Raw genomic sequence first — 7,961 nt, forward strand, 5'->3', positions numbered from 1 at the left:
CAGGGAGACTGGGCTGGGGGAGGGACGAGGAGACTGGAGCTACCAGACAGGGAGGCTGGGCTGGGGGAGGGACGAGGAGACTGGAGCTACCAGACAGGGAGGCTGGGCTGGGGGAGGGACGAGGAGACTGGAGCTACCAGACAGGGAGACTGGGCTGGGGGAGGGACGAGGAGACTGGAGCTACCAGACAGGGAGGCTGGGCTGGGGGAGGGACGAGGAGACTGGAGCTACCAGACAGGGAGGCTGGGCTGGGGGAGGGACGAGGAGACTGGAGCTACCAGACAGGGAGGCTGGGCTGGGGGAGGGACGAGGAGACTGGAGCTACCAGACAGGGAGGCTGGGCTGGGGGAGGGAGGAGGGGACTGGAGCTACCAGACAGGGAGACTGGGGAAGGGAGGTGGGGACTGGAGCTACCAGACAGGGAGGCTGGGCTGGGGGAGGGACGAGGAGACTGGAGCTACCAGACAGGGAGGCTGGGCTGGGGGAGGAGGGAGGGGACTGGAGCTACCAGACAGGGAGGCTGGGCTGGGGGAGGAGGGAGGGGACTGGAGCTACCAGACAGGGAGACTGGGGAAGGGAGGTGGGGACTGGAGCTACCAGACAGGGAGGCTGGGCTGGGGGAGGAGGGAGGAAGGGGGCTTGGCAGGGGAGTGGAACGTCTCTCTAGATAAGGTCATGGGGTAAGGGACGAGAAGACTGCAGCTACCAGACAGGGAGGCTGGGCTGGGGGAGGGACAAGGAGACTGGAGCTACCAGACAGGGAGGCTGGGCTGGGGGAGGGAGGAGGGGACTGGAGCTACCAGACAGGGAGGCTGGGCTGGGGGAGGGACGAGGAGACTGGAGCTACCAGACAGGGAGGCTGGGCTGGGGGAGGGAGGAGGGGACTGGAGCTACCAGACAGGGAGACTGGGGAAGGGAGGTGGGGACTGGAGCTACCAGACAGGGAGGCTGGGCTGGGGGAGGGACGAGGAGACTGGAGCTACCAGACAGGGAGGCTGGGCTGGGGGAGGAGGGAGGGGACTGGAGCTACCAGACAGGGAGGCTGGGCTGGGGGAGGAGGGAGGAAGGGGGCTTGGCAGGGGAGTGGAACGTCTCTCTAGATAAGGTCATGGGGTAAGGGACGAGAAGACTGCAGCTACCAGACAGGGAGGCTGGGGAAGGGAGGAGGGGGGCTTGGCAGGGGAGTGGAACGTCTAGATAAGGTCATGGGGACGAGAAGGGGGAAAGACGAGGAGAGGAAAGGGGGGGCTTGGGCGTTGGGGTGAGTGGATCCTCCCTCTGTTTGCTGAAAGTGCACCACTGTCCGTCGACGGCATCAAACGTCCTTTATTCCTCATGTCCCTCCTGTTACAAGGTAAAGTCACTATGTGATTGGCCCTACAAGGGCGAGGAGTATTCCCCTAGGACAATGCTTCTACGACAGGGCAGAGGAGGGCGGCACGCTGTTCTCGAGTGGGGGTTGGGGGGGAGGCAGCGTGCTGCTGGTCTGAAACTGGTGGTCTGATCACCTTATCAAGGATATAAAACACAGGTTTGGCTTAGAGCCTGAGGCCAGGTCGAGTGGAGTATAGGGAGGGTGAGTGATGGATGTCAGGTATTCGGTCGGCAGTACAAGGCATGCATGGGAACAGAACACCCTCTAACCCTGTCCTTCAGCTGGTCGGGGAGTCGGGGGGGGTGGTGGTCAGGTCCTAGCCCATGAAGCAGACAGGGCCCACCTCGAAACCGAACCGCTGGCTGGGTTCACCAAAGTCATTGAACATGACGTCGATGACGGGCACCTGGTCGATGCGAGGAGTGTTGATCTCCATCACCGTCTTGGAGTAGCCCGACTTGAGCTGGAGAGGATAGAAGTGAAGATGGAGTTTGGGGAGAGTGGAAGGGAAAGGTGAGGAGGGGAGGGTGGAAGGGAAGGCAGAGGAGGGGGGAGAGTGGAAGGGAAGGCAGAGGAGGGGGAGGGTGGAAGGGAAGGCAGAGGAGGGGGAAGGAAGGCAGAGGAGGGGAAAGTGGGAAGGGGGCAGAGGAGGAGGGGGAAGGGAAGGGAAGGCAGAGGAGGGGAGGGTGGGAAGGGGAAGGCAGAGGAGGGGGGAAGGAAGGCAGAGGAGGGGTAGGGGTGGAAGGGAAGGCGGAGGAGGGGGAGGGTGGAAGGAAGAGGAGGAGAGGGAAGGGAAGGGAAGGCAGAGGAGGGGGAAGGGAAGGCAGAGGGAGGGGAGGTGTGGAAGGGGAAGGCAGAGGAGGGGGAGGGTGGAAGGAAGGCGGAGGAGGGGGAGGTGGGAGGGAAGGCGGAGGAGGGGGGGAAGGCGGAGGGAGGGGGAGGGTGGAAGGGAAGGCAGAGGAGGGGGAAGGGAAGGCAGAGGGAGGGGGAGGGGGGGAAGGGAAGGCGGAGGAGGGAGGGTGGAAGGGAAGGCAGAGGAGGGGGAGGGTGGGAAGGGAAGGCGGAGGGAGGGGGAAGGGAAGGAGGGAGGGGGGAGGGTGGAAGGGAAGGCAGAGGAGGGGGAGGGGTGGAAGGGAAGGCGGAGGAGGGGGAAGGGAAGGCGGAGGAGGGGAGGTGGAAGGGAGAGTGAAGGGGAAAGAGGGGGTGGGGACAAGGAGAGTGAAGGGAAAAGAGGGGTGGGACAAGGGAGAGTGAAGGGGAAAGAGGGGGACAAGGAGAGTGAAGGGGAAAGAGGGGGTGGACAAGGGAGAGTGAAGGGGGAAAGAGGGGGTGGGGACAAGGGAGAGTGAAGGGGAAAGAGGGGGACAAGGGGGAGGAAGGGGAAAGAGGGGTGGGACAAGGGAGAGTGAAGGGGGAAAGAGGGGGTGGGACAAGGGAGAGTGAAGGGGAAAGAGGGGGTGGGACAAGGGGAGAGTGAAGGGGAAAGAGGGGGTGGGACAAGGGGGGAGTGAAGGGGAAGAGGGGGTGGGACAAGGGAGAGTGAAGGGGAAAGAGGGGGTGGGACAAGGGAGAGTGAAGGGGAAAGAGGGGGTGGGACAAGGGGAGTGAAGGGGAAAGAGGGGGTGGGACAAGGGGGAGCGAGTTACTGTGGTGATCAAGATCTGATAAAGAACAACCAGTTACCAGGATCAATACAACCTGTATAGAAGATAACCTAAACACAGCATATAATATAACCTAAATACTCTATATAATATAACCTAAATACTCTATATAATATAACCTAAATACTCTATATAATATAACCTAAATACTGTATATAATATAACCTAAATACTGTATATAATATAACTTAACACTGCATATAATATAACCTAACTGTATATAATATAACTTAAACACAGCATATAATATAACCTAAATACTCTATATAATATAACCTAAATACTCTATATAATATAACTCTAAATACTGTGTATAATATAACCTAAATACTGTATATAATATAACTTAAACACAGCATATAATATAACCTAAATACTGTATATAATATAACTTAAAACTGTATATAATATAACCTAAATACTGTATATAATATAACCTAAATACTGTGTATAATATAACTTAAACACTGCATATAATATAACCTAAATACTGTATATAATATATATATATTATATACAATATAAAGGTTATATTATATTTAACATATATTGTATATAATATACTTATATTATATACAGTATTTAGGTATTTACATATTTACAGTATTTAGGTTATAATATAACCTAAATACTGTATATAATATAACCTGTATATAATACAACCTAAATACTCTATACAATATAACATGTATATAATCTGTACTGTGTCCTTACTGAGCATCCATCTGAAAGTGCCTTGATGAAGGGGTTATTATCGTAGGACATCTCCTCGTCGTTGTAACCCAGGAAGCGTAGAGCCTTGTCGTAGCCGCCTGCCTTGGCATCGTACTCAGGCTACAGACTGGTGGCAGATGTAGGTGAAATTCTGACGGGGCCGTTGAGCTGAGCAGCTTCAGGAAGGTCATCTGGACCGTCTGGATGGTGTTCTCTCATGTCCACATAGTTCAACTGGGGGAGGGAGGGTGGGGGGGGGGGGGGGAGAGGGGACAGAGGGGGGAGGGGGTGGGAGGGAGAGGGGGCAGAGGGGGAGGGAGAGTGGAGGGGGAGGGGGCAGAGGGGAGGGAGAGAGGGGGAGGGGAGCAGAGGGGGAGGGGAGGGGACAGAGGGGGGAGGGAGTAGAGGAGAGGGGGCAGAGGGGGGAGGGAGAGTGGAGGGGGAGGGAGAGGGGGAGGGAGAGGGGACAGAGGGGGGAGGGGGAGAGGAGAGGGGGCAGAGGGGGAGGGAGAGTGGAGGGGGAGGGGGCAGAGGGGGAGGGAGAGGGGGAGGGAGCAGAGGGGGAGGGGGAGGGGAGGGAGAGGAGAGGGGGCAGAGGGGGAGGGAGAGGGGAGGTAGAGGAGAGGGAGCAGAGGTAGAGGGAGGGGACAGAGGGGGGGAGGGGGAGGGGAGGTAGAGGAGAGGGGGAGGTATAGGGGAGGGGCCAGAGGGGGGAGGGAGAGGGGAGGGAGGAGAGGGGGCAGAGGGGGAGGGGGAGGGGACAGAGGGGGGAGGGAGTGGGGAGAGGGGGCAGAGGGGGAGGGAGAGTGGAGGGGGGAGGGAGAGGGGGAGGTATAGGGAGGGAGCAGAGGTAGAGGGGACAGAGGGAGGGAGGGGAGGTAGAGGGAGAGGGAGCAGAGGTAGAGGGGAGGGGACAGAGGGGGAGGGAGAGGGAGAGGGAGCAGAGGTAGAGGGGAGGGGACAGAGGGGGAGGGGGTAGAGGAGAGGGGGCAGAGGGGGGAGGGAGAGGGGAGGGGGAGGGAGAGGGAGGTATAGGGGGGAGGGGCCAGAGGGGAAGGAGAGGGAGGGAGCAGAGGGGGAGGGGGGAGGGAGGTAGGGGGGAGGGGACAGAGGGGGAGGTAGAGGGAGAGGGGGCAGAGGAGGAGGGAGGGGAGGGGAGGTAGAGGAGAGGGGGCAGAGGGGGGGGGGAGGGAGGTGGGGGGAGAGGGGCAGAGGAGGAGGAGGGGAGGTGGGGGGAGAGGGGCAGAGGAGGAGGGGGAGGGGGAGGAGTGGGGAGAGGGGGCAGAGGGGAGGGGGGAGGTAGAGGAGAGGGGGCAGAGGGGAGGGGAGGGGAGGTAGAGGAGAGGGGGCAGAGGAGGAGGGGGAGGGGGATGTAGAGGAGAGGGGACAGTTGTCATTGAAAGTGACTGTGAATATCAGAAATCTATAACTGCTTTGAGAGTTGGATATTTTCTCCACTTACTATTTTTCCCCGCTTGAATTCACTGAACCATGATCCTGGAGCCTTGGGCCAGTTCGAGATTCTTGACCTGTTACACAGACATAAAACAACAGGCTAACTGTTAATGTCTCTGAATAATGTATATATATATACAGAAAAGGTCAAACAGCTTATGTGTTAATGCAGGTTCGAATTGACTGCAACTTGTTCTTTGTATCCATAGACACTATAGACATTGTTTCCCAGTGACGTGAGCGCCTCAGCGGACTTCTTGTCGGGGTAGATACAGGTCTCTCCTCCAGCCGAAGTTACAGTAGACCTTGAAGGAGTCTCCAGTACAGCCCTGGTTAGGATCGATCCAGTATTCACCTGAACACAACAACACACATTACACACAGGCATTAACATGATGTACTGGGGCCCTATGGCAAGGTCATTAACATGATGTACTGGGGCCCTATGGCATGGTCATTAACATGATGTACTGGGGCCCTATGGCAAGGTCATTAACATGATGTACTGGGGCCCTATGGGATGGTCATTAACATGATGTACTGGGGCCCTATGGCATGGTCATTAACTTGATGTACTGGGGCCCTATGGCAAGGTCATTAACTTGATGTACTGGGGCCCTATGGCATGGTCATTAACATGATGTACTGGTTCTGTTCTCTAAAAGCCTTGGTACCAGTCTGGCTATGTTGTCTTGCCTACCCCTTATCACGTATTGTCACACCAAACATTGTTGGTATGATCGCACACACAGATCTGGGACCAGATTAGATCTCTAACCTGATCACACACACAGATCTGGGACCAGATTAGATCTCTAACCCTATCACACACACAGATCTGGGACCAGATTAGATCTCTAACCCTATCACACACACAGATCTGGGACCAGATTAGATCTCTAACCTGATTGCACACACAGATCTGGGACCAGATTAGATCTCTAACCTGATCGCACACACAGATCTGGGACCAAGATTAGATCTCTAACCTGATCACACACAGAGATCTGGGACCAGATTAGATCTCTAACCTGATCGCACACACAGATCTGGGACCAGACTAGATCTCTAACCTGATCACACACACAGATCTGGGACTAGACTAGGTGCAGGTTGTTGTACTGTTGACCTATGGCAAGGTCAAATGTAAAACATCCTATACCTGGGCTATTCAACTACTTTTAACACCAGGTGACTGAAATCTCTGTCTCGAGCCAATTAGAGATGCTTCTTTTTAAACCTTTATTTAACTAGGCAAGTCAGTTAGGGACAAATTCTTATTTTCAATGACGGCCGAGGAACAGTGGTTTAACTGCCTTGTTCAGGGGCAGAACGACAGATTTGTACCTTGTCAGCTCGGGGGGTTTGACCTTGCAACCTTCCGGTTACTAGTCCAACGCTCTAACCACTAGGCTACCCTGCCGCCCAATGATGAACTACCAGGTAGAACGTAAACCAGCAGTAAGTACATGAGCCCCCCAGACAGCTGACGGGTCCTGTTATTTAACTGTCTAACCCACCGTCAGGGAAGTCAGGCTGGCTGAGGTGCAGGTCGTTACAGGTCCTGGCAGGGTTGTCCTGGGTTCCCATGGGGAACTTCATCCTCTCGATGTCCTGCTTCAAGTTATTCAGGGACCCGAACACGTCCTCCATGTCCGCTGTGGCCTCCATGCCGTAGTCCGCCATGCCTCCCGCCTCGTCGCCCTGCACGCCGTCGTCCTCCGCCTGGCGTCTGTTCTTCCTGCTCGCCTGCTGGATGGGCAGCGGCTGGATGATGTCACCAGGAGGACCCTGGTTGGAAGAGCACAGAGGTTAGGGGTCAGTGAAATTGGCCAATACAGAGACAGGGACGAAAAGGTCCATTTAAAGTGGATCATCGTGAAAGCATCTGAGCTCTTGTTGAGAGAGGAAATGAGCTCTTGTTGAGAGAGGAAATGAGCTCTTGTTGAGAGAGGAAATGAGCTCTTGTTGAGAGAGGAAATGAGCTCTTGTTGAGAGAGGGAATGAGCTCTTGTTGAGAGAGGAAATGTTGACTTACAGGAGCTCCAGGTGGTCCGATCACACCAGTGTCTCCTTTCTGGCCAGATCCACCCTACAAAAACAGACACAGGACACAAGGAAGTTATCACACCAGTCATATAGGACGGAGAGATCTTCTAAAAGGGATGTTTCTGTATAAGCTTTACAAAAGGGCTTTATAAAATACATTTGATTGGATTTGATTGATTCTAATGAACAGAACTTACTGATGATCCCTTGGACCCCTTAGAGCCTACAGGTCCCTAGGTTAAGAAAAGAGAGACACACAGTGAACAATAACACTAGGACCGTGATGAAATGGTAGACATGAAGATGTGTAGACACAAAGATGTTTAGACATGAAGATGTTTAGACATAAAGATGTTTAGACATAAAGATGTTTAGACATAAAGATGTTTAGACATAAAGATGTTTAGACAAAGATGTTTAGACATGAAGATGTTTAGACATAAAGAAGTTTAGACAAAGATGTTTAGACATGAAGATGTTTAGACAAAGATGTTTAGACATGAAGATGTTTAGACAAAGATGTTTAGACATAAAGATGTTTAGACATAAAGAAGTTTAGACAAAGATGTTTAGACATAAAGATGTTTAGACATGAAGATGTTTAGACATAAAGATGTTTAGACATGAAGATGTTTAGACATAAAGATGTTTAGACATAAAGATGTTTAGACATGAAGATGTTTAGACATAAAGATGTTTAGACA

The 7,961-nt window shown here is 53.7% G+C and overlaps 1 pseudogene; it reads right to left on the reverse strand.

Annotated features, from left to right (window-relative positions):
• Window positions 1–1,460: 1,460 nt before the first annotated feature.
• LOC135529327 (collagen alpha-1(XI) chain-like) lies at window positions 1,461–7,490 on the reverse strand (annotated as a pseudogene).
• Between the last annotated feature and the right edge of the window lie 471 nt (window positions 7,491–7,961).

Source organism: Oncorhynchus masou, unplaced genomic scaffold, assembly GCF_036934945.1.
Source record: "Oncorhynchus masou masou isolate Uvic2021 unplaced genomic scaffold, UVic_Omas_1.1 unplaced_scaffold_11317, whole genome shotgun sequence".
In the NCBI taxonomy this organism is placed as follows: Eukaryota; Metazoa; Chordata; class Actinopteri; order Salmoniformes; family Salmonidae; genus Oncorhynchus; species Oncorhynchus masou.